Here is a 17,851-nt window from a genome sequence, read left to right as displayed (position 1 = left end):
TGTAAATAGGTTTTCCGCTGGCAAGTGTAAGTTTTAATGTATTTGTTTCGAAATTGAGAATGGCGTTGTATTTTCTTAAAAAATCCTGTCCTAGTATGCCATTATTTCCTCCTGGTATTTTATTCAACACATAAAATGTATGCCTAAACTTATTGTTCAAATTATTTAATTCGATATCCACTTGACCATCCGATTCGACTTTGCCCCCTATGCCGTTCACTGTAAGCTTCTCTTTAAGGAATGGAATGTGTAAACTACGAACGCAATCATACCTAATCGCCGATATGGATGCGCCTGTATCTATCAGCCATTCATATTTTATGTCACCGATATAGAAAATAATTTTATTTAGACCATTACACGAATTTATATATTTAGGGTCGAAAAAAATGATTTAACGTTTCGCTGACGTCACTTACTTCATTTTCACCATCATTTTCTTGTTCTACGCAGTTTATCTGTCTGCCGGTGTTCCTGTTAAAATTGGAAGAATGTCCATACATACCTCTATTACCGCGATACTGGTTCCCGCGACTTGGCTTAGAATCATGGAATGTTACCTGTGAACGCGGATATGCTTGATATCCTCGGTTGCGTCCTCCATACGCCTGAAAACGTCTATTCATCGAACGGCCACGTCCTCTGAACGGTCTGCGCTGTGGGCCGTTGTACCCCTGGTTCATGAATGTACGACTTCTACCCATACTTGAAATTTCAGCGGCGCCTGAAAAACCTGAAACATTTTCTTCTTGAGCCGCCTGTATCGCATCTGAAAGAGAATCAAAGTTACGGGCAGCTATTATAGTGCTCAGTCGCCCATTTCTTAAGCCGTCGGCAAATCTTTTGATCGCAGTTTTTTCATTTAGTGGTCGTAAAATATTGTAACTTTCTGTATTGCCTTGGGCCTGAGATATCGTCAACTCCACAAACAGTTCGGTTAGTTCTTTGCCATAGTCCTCGACAGACTTATCATTTTGCTGACACTGGTGGAGTCTGGATTGAAGTGCAGTATGACTCTGTCTCTCTGTCACTCTGAAGAGTAGTAACAGTGTCTAAACATGCATTAAATCTACAATAAATTTCATCTGCTTCTAATCTCTTTTTCGTAACAATAGGCTCTATCCTACGGCTAGGACCAATTTTAATAAGATATTTTCTCACTTCTTGTAACTCATTTAAAATAGTAGATAAAGTTGTTGCCATTACCCAAGCTTTACATAATTAATAATTATTTATTTTTCGTTATATATGCATTTAATTAACGATTAAGCATATTATAGGAAAATTATTATTCGATTAAACATTGAATAAAAATTGAATAAACATTGATTAATGAATTGATTACATGTACTAAAATAATACTTGAATTTATACTTATATGCTTCTACAAAATTGATTAAATGATTTAAAATGGCTAACACATTAATAATACATACGCATAAATACCTTATACCGTAAATCGTAAAAACCTTTTCCGATATTAACACTTTCTCGTATTTTATTTCACTTTTCACATTCCGTATTCACTGAAATTTTCACCATTATTTTTTTTTTACCATTAGGTATTATAACACTTTCTCACTTATACCATCGACGTATCGCCTGGTGGACTCTTCTTTGGTCCCCGGGCGTACTCCCGTAGAGCGAACTCGTTGAGCCTCCGGCCAATCAATCGGTTATGGAATTTTATGTGGGTTCCGCTCATCTGGCATAATCTTTATTGACCAAAACTCATTTCGCATAACTCGTATGGTCTAAACTTTTTTGGCCGAACCATCACTTTGCCAAGACTTATGTGGCATAAGGCTCGTTTCGTCTAAAACTCTTTAGGCACAATCTTTAAACACCTAAGTTTCGTTTGCTCAAATTTATGTTCGTCTATACCTATGTATAATCTTGTTTCTCCTAATGTTATCTTAATAAATAATATATTAAGTATGTAGTAAATGTACAAATTGTGGTATTTTTCTCCTACCTATATCCCGAAAATCACGATATTGTATGATCAAAAAATCGAAAGTTAACGACCAATATAATTATTACAAACCCCATGAGATCGAAACCTAAAAATAGGTGCGACGACGAGCAAAGCGAAGAGGAGCGTGTTAGGTGCACATGTTCATCAAAACCAAAGCGGAGCGCAGCGAAGCGAAGCGGAGCGTTTTCCAAACAGCGGAAACAATACTAGGCACCAGTTTGCGCTATGTAGGGAGACGCTCCGTCAAAGTTAAAGCCAAACGAATATTATTACTTTGTATAAACCTATGCCATAGCATTATTAGGCTATTCAAGATTTGGCCATACCATTATTAGGCTAAACAATGTTATGCGAAATAACTTTTTATTAAACGAGATTTATGCTATACGATTTTCGGCGTAACGAGACTTTGACCAAACGTTACTATGCAATACGAGATTAGGCAAAAAAAACTTATGCCAAAAAAGGTAGAACCACATACGGTACATAAATATCGCTACAGCCAACGATATCAGGATACACAGCACCAATAAAATAGTTTGTAAAAAACTGAAATTATACATCAGTTGATCCACACGCGCATTATTACTTCCAGCCGCTGCGTTTTGGGCAATTATAACTTCTTCTTCTTTAGTTTGCTTTCCACCCATTTTTGAGATTTTTCTGGACCGTTAATATAATAAAAATAGAGGCAATCTGCCTTGCAGTGCTCTGGAATGATCTCGATGTAATACATGATGATTAATTTCTCCGTGATTCGATTGCCATATACGAAATCTGGAATGCGGCCGATTAGTCACAGCAGCGCCGGGCGCACGCAGCCTTTTTTGGTCACAATTATGCAGCCGAACAATACACTCATTTAAATTATTTATAATTTCAACAGTTCTGGAGAATTCCTAATTAAAGTTCACACATCTTCACTTTTCAAACAGTTCGTCAATTTCGCCTACATTTTTTCTTCACGCGCGCTGGCAAGGTCGCCATGTAATGTACGGAATGCGGGAGTTGAGTGAAACACACGAGTGACGTTTATAGACTGACTATATTCATAAGAGTACACACGTTAATAGGGATAACATACATTAATACGTAAGTATATGTAGGTATACATAGGTAATAGCTACAGGGGCACTACAGTCTACCTACCGTAATACAGAAAGCAAGAATATTTATACTCGCTGGGTATTTGCGTATTTTCTTTGAAAATATGTATTATTTGTACTGAGCACGAAACAAAAAAGCTACAGCACAACACAGACAACAGGTATATTTACCACTAATAAATAGACTTTGTAAACATAAAACGATGTTATTTTTTAACTGTTGTATAACCAAGGACTATTTTTCCGTCATCAAAGAATCCAACATCAGCCTCAGCATCTGCTGAAATTTGAGTCTTGTATAAGTATACAATAACATATTTTATGTATATTCAGGCGGCACCAATACACCATTCATAATTCCTAGCTGGACATAGGGCTCCCCTGAAGCTAACCTCATCATTGTAATAATGGCACGTTAGAAATCTCTCTGTTAAAGATCTTAGAATCATTTACATAACTTAGGGAAAGTTTTGCTTTTACTACATGATCCTCATCCACCTAAGGGTCTATAGATCTTGTAAGAGCTTCTATAGATCTTGTACAAACACCCCTACGTACCACGTCTCTAGTATCCCGCAACATAACTAAAAATACCGAGTTACCGACTTCGCTACAAGAAGTCCCGTAAACAACGCCTCGTATAATTACTTATCCGAAACCACGACCCCCCCGCCCCCTCCCCCTCCCGCTACCCGCGGGGTAGTGATTTACGAACGGGAAGGGAAATTATTCACACCTCTGATTTACTACTGCTGCCCTGGTACTTTTACCTGCGTCGTGAGGGTGGAACGGTTACGCACTCACGTAACAGAGCAAAATGAAAGAAAATATGTGGGTATGTGATTCTTATAGATTACTAATAACAATATTAGTATTTGCAGCATGAGCTGACTAGATATTTTTTTATGAACAAAACGATATATTAAATAAAGCCTTAAATGAACACACGTGTCGTAGTCTCTATCGGATACATCTCTCCGCGCGCGTTCAGAATAAATCTTGCGCTATCAGCGAAGCCACGCCTTGCCTCGACTCCTTTACTTCTTTTATCTTCTGGAAACTCGCGTAATTATGCTAATTCTCGTAAACGATTACCGTTTAAGAGTCATGGAAAAGATTATAAAATAAGATTTTCCGTCTTTCAGACTTTCGGAACTGTGGCCTCAAAATAAATATACTGAGCTCGCTAAACTTACCTTTTACTCTACCAAAATGTTGTCGTATTATATTATAGTATATGCTAGGTACATACCTGAAACAAAGATAAAACACATTAGTAAAAACCCGATCCCCTTCTATTCACTATTCGTAAAACTGCCGAATTCGCCTTCTCGCATAGCTCTTATTTGCAGGAAAGAAATCGGCATTTACATAAACAGCCCTTTAGAGGACACTCGTGGTGATGCTAATGTGGAGATATGTGGAGATATGCGCAAGTTCTGCAGAATAAGGGCTCATATTTACGATATGTGAAGAATAGCGGGCGCTGTGTTGGCAATGGATTTATTCTCGGCGACTTCTGGCTGACTTGAGGATACATGATGTTAATGCCCGTTTTCACCAAGACATCCTAAATTTTAGGAAACTTTTAACTCATTTTAAAGATCTCCTAAGCGTAAAATGGTTTTCACCACTGACAAACTGTCACTTAAATCCGTTAGGGACTTCTTAAATTTAGGAGGTGGAATTTCGGCCTCTTAAAGTTAAGTGACAGTTTTTTTGTTTGCAAATATACTTCTAGCTACTCAAAATTAGATATATTGATGCTATTGAGGCTATAAAATTATTCACAGATGATTAACACAGTGTATTTGACCACGTAATTACGTGAAAGATGTTGAGAGACAGCATTTTACCAAAAGAATATATGAAGTAACTACTTGGATACTTGGACGTTTTACGAAGGTTCAAATTAACTAAAGAAAGTGTTCTATTCCTGCTTACTACTTAAATATTGAGTTCCGATTAATAATACCATTGTGATTTGAGTGAAAATATCTATTTGATCTAAATAAAAACATATTTTATTACACTAATCAACACTCTGTTCCACCAATGAATACTGATTCATGATATTGCTGATGCTAACGATATTGCACTATGCCACTTCTTCTTCTTCAAGTTCCGTCTCCTAACGGACCAGAGAAAAGCAAAGGTGGATTTCTTCAAAATAGTTTCATGAAAATAATTGTCCGCGTTTTCTCTTTTCCGCCATTGCTTCCTGCACTTTATTAAATTATACTTCTTCTCTTTTGGAAGGATAAAATACAATTTTTGTTTACTTATTTACAAACAAAACGTAATAAATAAGGTGATGTCAACAAATATTATACTTTTAAAAGCATAGACAATTGACAAACAGCCAATGTTGACAGAAAAATGAATGAATGAAATTGAATCGGTAAAAAACATCACTAGTATTTAGGTGACGGATTACTAGGAAGTTTCTAGCTTGGTGAAAATGAATTTACGTAGGGATTGGATTTAAGATGTCTCTTAGCTTAAGAAACTTTTAGTAATATGACTGTTTAGGATGTCTTGGTGAAAACGGGCATAAGTATGTTATAGGGAAATAAACCTAAACCATTTTGATTTGTAGAATCGTATCAAGTTTTTCAGGCCAGCTTTTACTCAAGTGAAAGTATCGTTATATAAAATTATAAGTAATCAATTAAATGTATCTGCATCATGTGTGGTTACAGCATCAAAATAACAGAGGTACTAATGCGACCATATAGATTTGATTAAATTGTTCACACCATTCAGACACACTAAAATCTAGGCTTTCAGATAGCCTTAACGTACGGCTTAACTCCTACTTAAAATTGTTCATGGATAAGCTTAAGCTCACATCTTTGGAAACTCTGAGTCGTTCTGAATAAGGGTCCCACGACCACGACGTCAAACGTTTTACAACATGTCGAGACGAGCAGCACAAGTACGCACTCATCGAGCAAACATCGCGGTCGCCGCCAATAAACATGAATATTATTTATACGACACGTTTTATTACCAGCCACAAGATTCGGAACAATACAGCCCTTTTTATACGATGTCATGTGAATATCTACAGTGGTTGTCGTGGTTAAACATGGAAAAAATTAGTCATTGACTTTTGTCTGTATATTATCTTAAATAAGTAGGCACTCGTTTTATATTATTAGTATTTGCAAATTTAAGTCTTTTTAGACCGGTAGGTACAATACCGGTTTCATAAGATATAGGTACTCAGCGAAGAATTTCATTGAACGATAGATGTGAAGTTCTAACAAAGCTACAAAGGCTTATTTTTATTTGTAGAATATCACAATATTCTATCCCTAGTTTATTTATTTATTAAAGCTTATATAGTTTTATAGCATCACACAGAAAATCATGCTACAAAGTAGTGCCAGCATTGGAACCATAAAATGTGTAGTATCACACCTCCTCACCGCAACAACAACGAGATTAGATAGCGGGATCGATGCGTCTGCCCCGAGGGACAGCGGCTCCCCGGCACATAAGGGGCCTTGCACACTTGCCATACCCATCAGAACAGGAGCTAGGAATGCCGCAAATATTGCCTCTGGTTGGCGGCCCCCAAACGGAAGGCGATCCCATGGATGCCCTGACCAAACATGGCGCCGAAATGTTTAAGGCGAGCTGGAGAGCGCCCATAAATACAGCCGAAGATCAGAATACGCGGAAGTGGCGGCCTTAGAGGAGGACCCTATGAATGTATATTTATATCTATCCTAGAGCGTGATATAGGTACGTATGCTTGCCAGTTTACCGTCCGGGTGAGTGAGCATGATCCTTTATACCCCAGACGCCAACACAAGTAGGAACATCGGATTCTGCATTGTGGCGGCGGCGGCGGCGGCGGCGGCGGCGGTGTCCAATTTAATTATAATAGGTGTCTTACCTGCAGCCCTCCAGAGACTAAAAACGAGGCTGCACTAAACGAAATTGATACGGTGCCATTTACAGTCTGTTTTTACAATTTATAACTTCACTTCTCATAAAGATTAATCTCAAGCCGGCTTAATGGTTGGAGTCGTCCAAACTACAATTAATAAAGTAGGTATGTACTAATTTTTAGTACGCCGTTTTTTGGGCCTATCAGGCGTTAATGCCAAGTGATTGATTGATTGATTATTTATTTATTCAGAACAAAATATATACAATTTGACTTAAAACTAAACACCGCCAAACTACAAGGTAGTTTATTTGCAGTACATGCTCTCTTTAACTAATTATTTTACTTACATGTGACTTATAACTAACATGCAACAGATAAATTTAATCAAACAATAAAAAATAAAAAATAAAGAACTATGGTAGGCGGGTATGGTGCCTGCATTCAGCACAATAGGTAGTATAGGTAGGTACATACATACACCACGCCCGTCCACTTTTACTCAGACCAATAGGTTACGCATTTAAGTGGGTATCTACAAGTTAGGTAGGTAACTATAATACATTATTCTGGTTTGCAAGTAAATAGTTATTGATCTTCAACTTAAAGACATTCTTAGAGAAAGATCCGTTTCTAATTTCATTTGGTAGGTTATTGAGAATTTTCGGTACAAGATATTTTCTAGTTCGTGAGCCATAGTAGTTACAAACTTTAGGTACAATCAGTTTCTTATTACGGACATTCCTAGTTTCTATGACATGCGTTAGTGGGTTTTTAAATTCTTCACTACTAAATTCTTCTAAAACAATGAGTGCCTTAACTTTGTCTTGTACAGGTAACATTTTACACAAACTATATAGCTTATTGTATTCTCCATGACATGCTTTCTTCGTTTTTTTATCCACTAATAGTTTCATACAACGTATCTGTAGGGAGTTAATCTGATCTAAATATGTTTGAAAAGTACATCCATAGCTACTTAACCCATAGGACAGTATTGAGTCTGCGAGTGCGTAGTAAACAGAGTACAATGTGGCTCTGTTTACTACACCTCGTAAGTGGTACATCTTACCAAGTGCTGACCTTAGTTTAGCGCAAACATTATTTATGTGTGTTTTCCACGACATGTTTTGGTCAATAGTTAGCCCGAGGTACTTAAACTTTTCTACAAATTCTATATCTGCGCAGTTACAGGCCGTTATAGATGTATCCATATGTATACTATCTGAGCACTTGCTATGTAAACAATCATAGCTGTGACCGACAACTCTTAGACTATTTAATTTAGGCTTATTGTATGGGGAGCATATATGCATACACTTTGTTTTAGTCATGTTTATGATAATGCCATTGTCGTGTGACCATTTTATGATATTTTCTAGGTCCTTTTGAATACATTTCTGTATAATTTGAAGGTCTTTATGCGCATATAGCAAACATGTATCGTCGGCATACATAAACATCTTACAGTTTTCGATTACATTGCTTAAGCTGTTAACGTGCATGATGTACCCAACGGGACCGTACACGGACCCGGTCGGTACACCATACCTAATGTTAGCCTCTGACCCCCTGGTGCCACTGATCACTGTTTGCATCCTTCTATTAGATAGATACGATTTTAGCCAGTTGTTTAATGGTCCTCTTATACCACATTCTTCCATTGCTTGTAACAGCTGATCGTGCCCCAGGGTGTCAAAGGCTTTTTTGAAGTCGACAAAGAGGGCAACGACCTGTTTACGCTCGTCCAAGCAATTGTTTACATAATCTGTGAACTGCTTAAGTGCTGGTGATGTGCTGCGACCCTGCCTAAAACCATGTTGACAATCCGGAATGATATTATGTTTATCTAAAAAGTTACTTATTTGTCTAATTATTATCATTTCCGTTATTTTATTAACAATAGACAGGATGGCGATGGGTCTATAGTTACCGTAGTCTAGGTGACTCCCTTGCTTATAGATAGGCCTTATAAGGGCACATTTATCTTATCTTATCAGTGCTCCTTTACCTAAAGCGGTAGGTAAGTACCTTACTTGGGCCAAGAAGATTACAATGGAAATGAATTATCCAAACGTTTAGGATTCGAGCGGTATTCATTCCTCAGCGTAACGCCTACTAGCGGGAATTTACCGGAAAACCTGAAATCGCTGAAATTCAGCATGACTAGCGACTTTCCGGTCATTAATAACGCGATAAGTACCTTTGTCGGTGGAGCAGACGCCATTTTTTCGCTTCGTGAAGAAATGAGGGTAAGCTCGTACATCATACGTTGAAATGTATGGACTTACACTCACTTTACATTTTCAAGAAATTCTGTCAGTACGATTAAAGCTTTACTATATCGCTATACTACTTATTTTTCTGTGGCTTTTTTTTATTGCAATAGCTTGCACCTACTTCTTTGCTCTTTCTATTTTGTAATTTCGTGCCTTATACTAATTTATAATTATGTTAAATAAATAAAACCTACACCTAGAATAGATAAGACACAATATTGTATACATAGTTGTTAAAGAGCTACAATGCTGCATGGAGCAACATGCCAGCGGAACCTGCGGGACCCTGCTGGGAGGAATCGGGAAGTTTGGTTTCCGTTCCACTATTCGACATTGAGAGCTCTCTACACGGAGCTACGTTGGTATTGGTTTTACAAGTTTGGTTCGGATCCGAATTCCGACTTCTTTTTACATTGTATTATTTTCATTTTACTAAGTAGGTACCACAAGGTATACATTGATTTTGTTCTTCATGCGAACGTTAGCGCATCAATAGAATTTACTTAAGTAACTTTTTACAAAGTGTAGGCCTAGTGCTTACAAACTTATCGTTATGTAAGTAACATAATATTTGCTGGCGCTGCTTCACCAATAGGTATAATCAACTGAAAATGACACCGGCGGCTGCAAGGGTTCCGTCTGTCGTTATGCTTTTCACGATTTGCTGTATGTACATTTATGTGACCAAAAAATACAGTAAGAAGTAGCAAAAAAATCAAAGAAAATAAATATGAATATTTGGAACTGGCACAAAGAGCGGCTCCATTTCCGCCGCTGAAAGAGACGAGCCTCGTGACGCCATGTTTATATTCTCTCTTTGTGCCTTCATTGTTACAAGGAGTTATTTTTTTAATATATCCATCGGGATTTTCGACAAAATTAAACGGGATGGTTCAGCGGAGAGGCATCAGTAAGTAAGAGAATTTTGCTTCAGAGATATTAAAATGTTCTTAACAGCGTGTCTACGGATATTAAAAGTTTTCCACTTCAGGAGCTCCTGAAAAAACAAAACACGATAAGCGCGAACCTTCCTATTGAAACAATAAATCAAAACAAAACCGACAAGATAAAGTCGCTGTAGCTGTAACGTTTTATAAATAATTACCAACATAAAGTGGGCCATTAAATATTAATTCCCTTTGAAGAAAAAAGTGACAAGTACATGATCTTAGTAGGTCAGAATACTGTATTTTTAGGAAATACCTATTTTTATTTATTCACAAAAAGGTATGATAATGATTATAACTTACAGATAATATAAACAAACTTTTTTATACATAAGACTTAAGAATATATAATTATTTATTCATGCAAGACCAAATTAAAATTAACAATTCCATATAAAAAAATCCACCACAGGTTTCGTCATTAAAATTACATAATTTCATCCGCGACATGCTTCGTCAAGATTTTTAGGTATTTGTTAAGAAAATAATAGTTTAGTGTTATATAGTAACAGCAATAACAATAACCATTTAATGAAAACCAGATCTTTCAAGCACAACTTAATTGACTTTTACACTTCCCAAGTGGTTAGAAAAGTAAGTGAGAGTTTCTCCTCTTAAGAAAACCTTTCTATTTCAAAGGCTCTGCTACTTATCCTCCACTCTAACTGATATTCATGGTCTCACAAAAAGTATTTATGATTTACTAGCTGTTCCCGCGCGCTTCGCTTCGCCTTAAAAAGTTTTCCCGTGGGAATTCCGAGATAAAAAGTAGCCTATGTTCTTTCCCAGGGTCTAGACCGTATGTATACCAAATTTCATTCAAATCCGTTCGGTAGTTTTGGCGTGAAAGAGTAACAGACAGACAGACAGACAGACAGACAGACAGACAGACAGACACAGTTACTTTCGCATTTATAATATTAGTTAGGATTACCGAACGCTTTTGTGAATTTTTTTTTTTTATCCCTTTTAGGATTTCTCGACGGGAAACAGTTTGGGGCAAGTTGAGGCGAAGTCGCCCATTTGATAACTTCAGTTGTAGCAACTAGCGAACAAGTTACAAATATGTTTTTGATGTTATTGAGGCTAGTTGTATGGACTGCTCAACTTTCACCATATTTTATATAGAGTTACAAAGTTCGTATTATTGACCCGACTACAAATCAACTGTTACTACTCAAACCGCTTCAGGATATTCCAATGAGTTCAATATTCCCAAAGTACTTCTTTTTTAATGATGCATTTCTTAACACAACTGGGTAAGGAAAACAGTATTGTTATTTATACTTATAAGTAAATATTGGGTAAAGTATAAGGTAGGTACTACATCGATAGAATTTGTAATTCTAATTCACGCTATTCACGCAGTAGGTACCTACCTAGTTAAATAAGAACAATAAAAAACTCTTCGAGTAAGATAATACAGATTTGATTTTCATCATTGACATATTATGCCTTAACTACTGATAAAATTCCAGCCAGTATTTGGTGATTGATGCGAGTTTCAAAATTGTGCACAAAAGATATTTCGCGCTCCAATCGCTTATTCGGTGAAACATCTGCGCTAATTCGCCGCCGCTCATTTTTCACGAAACTGTCAAAATTATAATCCAACCGCACAAATTTACCTCTACACTCTACATCACCCTTATTGTTGCAGTGTAAAGGTTGATTTTAATAAAAGTATGATAATATTATTCTGGTAGTGATGTGTATACTGTTGTATCGATTAATAAAAGTTCGTTAATCATCTGACAGATGGCGCGACGTCACGATCATTTGTGTCAACATGACGCACGACGCATGACGCGTCATCGGCTCGTGATCACTTGCGTTGCGTCAGCTCTGTGTCGGAACAACTATCAAAAACACAATGCCTGAATCCCGGACGTTAATTGTGACAAATATTACGAGTGCTCAAATATTTGCCGACGTTATGCCTCCCACAATATGGGCTGATTGTGCAAGCTTTCGAATCATTCATTTTCATATTTTTGCGTTTTATACGAGTTGTGCATATTCGTGCACTGCCTACCATTAGTACCATACTAAACGTTCTCAGGAATTTAGTTAATTAAGTTATAATTTTTATCTCACCAAACAGATTTAGGTAGGTACCAATCCCTTCGTTACGTGTGATGTAATGATACTGATGATCGACAATCAAGTCTTATAATTTATTGGCACTGTAATAAGTTTCCGTTACGGTCATATCAGCGGAATTTTCATCAGGGAATTTCCCGTGCCGACCCTACCTCAACGCCTGTCAAACTTTCCAGCTAAAGCCGAGAAAATTGCATCGCATTGCATATCAAAGGCAGCCCCCGCCCCCCGCGCCCCGCACCCCGCCCGCCCCCGGTCGTCACGACAAGAAACCCATAGTGAATCACACTTATTATAATATAAATCGAAATGTCCGTTCGTGAGTGACAGCGTACGTTCATGCCGGCAATTAAAAGGGGTGGATCAGTCCGATTCTGTATTATGCAGCGATCGGAAAACGATGCAAAAAAATTCGCAAACATATGAAACTATGTAAGTCAGCGTTAGGCTATTCAAATGTCTGTAATTACCACTTAAATTCATGATATAAAACATAGGTAAGTCGTCAAAACCCAGCCTATACTTAGGGTGCTTAGTGCTTACATAGAGAGACTGGGTTCCCTGTAGATACAGGGATATATACTGAAAGATAATCAGCAGGTTACCGGTACGGGTAGATACCCGTACCGGTAACCTGCTGATTATCTTTCAGCGAGTGCGCTAGAGCATTTTTCGGTTTTAAATAACTCAGTGACGCATGCCTAATCAAGTTACCGGTATGGGTAGATACGGGGAACCCGATTCTTTATGTAAGCAGCCTTAGAATGCATAACATTTTTATAAAATGAGTTTTACATAATTTTGGGCCCCGGATTTGGACGGAATAGAACTAACATCGCAGCGGCTCCCAGAATAGTCCCGCGGGGGTCGTCCATCACGCCGGATTAAAGGACGCCATTATTATTAGCAGCCGCCGCCGGTAACCGGTTTAAGCCGCTCCCAGCTCCATTGCATTTCGCCATTTACAGTGATTTTTGACTATTATTTTTATTAGTAACCTAAAAAGCTAGGACCCCAAGATTAATCTGACTAGAAAATTCTCTCATCACGGTGGTAAATCTTTGTCTAGCTCTAGTGTTTGTGACCGTCACGCTATGAAGAATATTAATCTTCGGCTTAGGCTTTCTCTTGGAGCTTTCCGTACTTCAAAGCCAATATAGGGTAACTACGTAATAAGCAGGCGGAAAGCTTAATAACAAATTATTTTCTCAAAAATCCTTCTTTTCGCAATATTCGGGGTAAATAATGCGATTTAGTTAAAGAAAGGACGCACAATCGTAGCAAATGTCCTGTGGATTTTGTTGAACCGCCCCGAGCGTGGGGCGCCCCAATCTTACTGTTTATCAAATTACTGGCGAGACGTGGCCCGAACAACCTACAGACGAGGCTGTGGTACAAATGTACACCTATTCATTGTAGGGGAAAACATATAAATAACTCATTTCTAATGTGCTAGATTGCCAATACAAATAGCATAATCTCATCTGTGGTAGATCATTATTTCCATGTCTTCGTGGATGCTGATGCAATGATGCTCAATGCAAAAGAAAATTTACTAATTTCCACATTCAAGTCAATACAACATTGAAACCAGCGACCCGCAGGCGGCAGCTAGTCGACGGAAGCATCGATAAAAGCGTTCGAAAAACGCGCAGAAAGATTCGCAAAGTTTGACCGAATTAGGATTCCACCCGCGGGCCAATCACGCGGCATTGTGCGGTGGAACCCTGTCCAATTAAATTACCCGCGGGTTCCGTACACGCAGTGAATGTAAATACGCGGCTCTCGGACACAGGATTTGTGGGACGTTTCATTAGGTGTCCTGTTGTCTCCTAATGGCTGCTTGAGTGCTCCGTAATGGAATAATATGGATTGTTACATGACGATCGTGACCGTATTACTACTAAGAAGGTGAACTTTTATTTTGCGCCTGCTCTACGTGGCTTCGTATTTATTGATGACAATAATACGTAGCCCCTAATTCAAAGGAGAGCGGGTGAGATCGATGTTCGTATTAATCATGTTTATTAATTATATTATCTAAAGCTAATTGAAATGCCGGTAGTAAAGCCGAGCGAAGTCTGTGGTTCCCACAATGGCATTGTTCTACTCGACAGCGTAAAGCGCTTAATTCGTGATTAACCGCTGCTTGTGCAGCGCTGTCGAATGGAGCTTATTACTATTATTGCTGTACATTCATCAGGTATGTATATCAGGTAATATCATAGTTCCAGGCTTACCTGTCCGGTAGGTTTATGATGATGGACCAGTAGGGTATGTATAATTATATGCTTCCTTTTAGTCTGGACAAATTAAAAAATTTGCGTGTTCACTGACACGAAAGGAGAAGAAGAATTATATATTATGCATGTATCCCAATGTATCTGTCGCAGTCAACTGGTTTAATCTCCTGTTTGATTGAACCACTAGCCCGTTCATTGGATGGCGCTGTTCAGTTGTATGACTAGGCCGAACGTTGATTGTACAAGCGTCACAAAACGTCCAACTAGTTAGCTGACTTAAAATCAGTCAGGTGATGAATAAAACAAATATGGCGTCTAACAGCTAACAGCTGACACAAAAAGCACCTATATTGTTAGTTTTTTGCAAATAAATTGGCTTTAAAGTGCGTTATTTGTGTTAAAATTGTGTGACAACATGGATTTACCTATTATTACGTCGCGGGCGGATAGTTTCAAAGAAAAAAAGTGGCGAAACTGGATAATTATGAACAACAATATGAAGGTACGTTTATTGTTATTGTTTAGTTAATTTGTGAGATAAGAGCTTTGTAACATAGTCTTTTTGTTGACTCTTGTCTGGTGATGTTCACCCTAACCAGACATTACAAAGTTGCTATACTATATCCCATTCAACGACTTCGCTGAATGATATTCAGTCAAGACGTCGAACGTTACAATCAACGACTTGACGAGTTGTCCTTTAGTCATACAACTGAATAGCGCCATCCAATGAACGGGCTAGTGGTTCAATCAAACAGGAGATTAAACCAGTTGCCTGCGACATATCCAATCCAAACAAAATAAATAAATGTCACAATAAAAATTAACATAACATTACGGAAAATCCGTTAAATAGGACAATAAATGGCGAACTTAACTTCTCATGCATCTTTTGAACAAAAAAGTGTCAAGTACAAGACTAAAATTAATACTGAAAAATTAAATCAAAGAGACACTCTTTGAGGATATAATGTGTAGAAGCTTTATAATATTGTAAAAGTTTTTTTTTAAATCAATGCCATATACTTCAGCTATTTTACCAACGTGCTATCTTCACCATGTAAGCTCTGCAACCTTATTATAAAACCTCAAAAGACGATTGGTGTAATCCGCGGGTTAATCGCCGAATGTCCTGCCCCTAGGTCAGCACATCCCGCCATCAGACCCCGCTAACGGTGCACTTTGACCTTAATAAGGGCGAGATGAGCACGTAAAACCTTTCGGCTCCACAAAATGCTCTATTTAATACTCTACGAGGCTTTGTCCCCGTCGGTACCGCGCGTCTCGGCCTCCACATCCATCTTGATAATCCAAGAGATTATTTTAACGGGCAAGCCTCACTTTGGGTCTTAACTCAGCGTTCTAATGTGGAACTTAGCCCGGACTTAAGTGTTTGCCGCTATTTGCTAAATGACCCTAAACCAGGATTTCGTCTAGATCCAGATTGTTAGGGTTCGAGTTAGTGCGCTAAACTGACCTAGTTGTAAAGCCTAGCGTTTGTAACAGATGCTACGTCTAGCAGGCTAGATCTTAGTAAGTAATTGAAATGTTAAAGTGGAGTAAGTCACATCACATTAGTAGGAATCTAATATGCATGACTTTCAGGCACATTTTAAATGGTTATGTAATTTCAGCTGCCTACTTGGAGTTAAGCCAAAGTTAAGTTTTGAAGGCTCTGTTCTAGAATGTAGAACACGTTTATTTCTCCTCTTTATACTTCATGTTCATGCTCTGAGTATACTTTACAGGAATTTGGGGTTCTTATGTACATACGTAGACCCTATATCTATGTGCATTGTGAATAACACTAATTCCAAAGCGATACTTGTGTAATAAAAATGACTCAACATACATATGACAGCTTGTTCAAAGATTACTACAGGAACAAGGGGCTTAATAGGTTATTATAACTGACCGAGCAGTATGCCTTCGAACGTACCCGACAGTCTGAACTATACTTACCTACGTGCAACGTGTAGTCTTGCATATCTTAAAATTAATCAATAACTTAATTAGGTATGATTTAAATGAGGTGTCTCACTGATAAACTGTCACCCCTATGACATGCGGCGGCGGTGGTGGTCCCAGCAGCGCGGAGGCTAATGAGCCGGCCGCGCGGAATGACAATGCGTGGTGGAACGTACGAGACATTGCGGACACGCACGTGCTGCGTACAACCACGGACGGTGCCGTGCCGTAGACAATGTTTGACCGGTCATAGATGAATAGTCTACGTAGATTATTTTAGCGTTACTTAATGATTAATTTATTCTGAAAGTACATTGACTTATAGTATAATATCTGTTCCCACGAGCTTCACTTTGCCTTAAAAAGTTTTCTCATGGTAATTCCGGGATTAAAAGTGGCCTATGTTCTTTCTCAGGGTCTAGATCATATACAAATCCGTCCAGTAGTTTTGTCGTGAAAGAGTAACACACAGACAGACAGACACATAATAAACTTAGGAAGTTAGAATCAGGATTAGGATTACCTACTCTTGTACAAGATAAACTGTAGGTACACCTACATACCTAATAATATTCTTATCATTATGAGGAAGCATATTGAGAAATAATACCTAATAAACTACAAAAATTGCTTTGAATATTAGTTAGAAGAAAGCTCTCTAGATAAACAAAGCTCTACCTGTAATTAAATTTTAATCGGCTCTGAATTTAATAAAATTTATTATTTTCAGAGGAACGATGTTTTCAACATTTAGTGGTACTACCTACTCATTTGTTTATTTAAAAAAACCGGCCAAGTGCGAGTCGGGCTCGCGCACAAAGGGTTCCGTAGCAGCAATTAAATCAACCTATCTCAAAAACTATAAGAGATACTTTGATCAAACCAAAAATCGTTGAAAGAGTTAATTAGCATGCATCACCTCAATTTTTTTTAGAATTTTATACCCCGTAGTTATAAAAATAGAGGGGGGGGGACATACTTTTTACGACTTTGAGAGCTGATATCTCAAAAACCGTTCACTTTAAGAAAAATGTTTTTTAGAAAACTTTATATCATTTTAAAAGACCTTTCCATTGATACCCCACACGGGTATGTACATCGAAAAAAAAAATTTCATCCCTCAGTTACATGTATGGGGGGCCCCACCCCCAATTTTTTTTTTTACTATTTAGTGTCATATTTTTGTAGCGGTTCATACAACACATATTCCCATCAAATTTCATCACTGTAGTACTTATAGTTTCCGAGTAAATCGGCTGTGACAGACGGACAGACGGACAGACGGACAGACGGACATGACGAAACTATAAGGGTTCCGTTTTTGCC

The sequence above is a fragment of the Plutella xylostella genome, chromosome 29 (genome assembly GCF_932276165.1).
Source record: "Plutella xylostella chromosome 29, ilPluXylo3.1, whole genome shotgun sequence".
Lineage (NCBI taxonomy): Eukaryota > Metazoa > Arthropoda > Insecta > Lepidoptera > Plutellidae > Plutella > Plutella xylostella.
Note: the sequence above shows the minus strand (reverse complement) of the source record.